Source organism: Larimichthys crocea, chromosome XXI, assembly GCF_000972845.2.
Source record: "Larimichthys crocea isolate SSNF chromosome XXI, L_crocea_2.0, whole genome shotgun sequence".
Classification (NCBI taxonomy): Eukaryota; Metazoa; Chordata; class Actinopteri; family Sciaenidae; genus Larimichthys; species Larimichthys crocea.
Window position 1 is genome coordinate 8,222,124 of NC_040031.1, and position 372 is coordinate 8,222,495.

Below are 372 nucleotides of genomic sequence, written 5' to 3' on the forward strand. Positions count from 1 at the left end.
GGCAGTCTTTTTTATTTTGGGTGTTACGGCGCTCACCAGGGACCTAAGCACTGCGGAACTCCACACCAGGCGCTTGTTGGCAGTGTAGGACGCCTGCGCCGTTTCCGCGAGATTCATGGAGAATCCTGCACATACGCAGAGACCCCGCCGATAGACTGTGTCTAAAGAAAACGAGCAGAACACAGCAGCTGACTTTCCTTCTCCAACTTGGGAGGGAGATTATAAAAGCATCGGTTTGTGTCTTATATTATTGGTGTTGTTCCACTTCAACAAAATTAGTCCACCTTGTTCACTGTGAGACCCTTTGATCGAGACTGATCACTGGTGTCACGGTTATGAGTACTTTGGTGTGAAGTGTATAAGCTTACATAA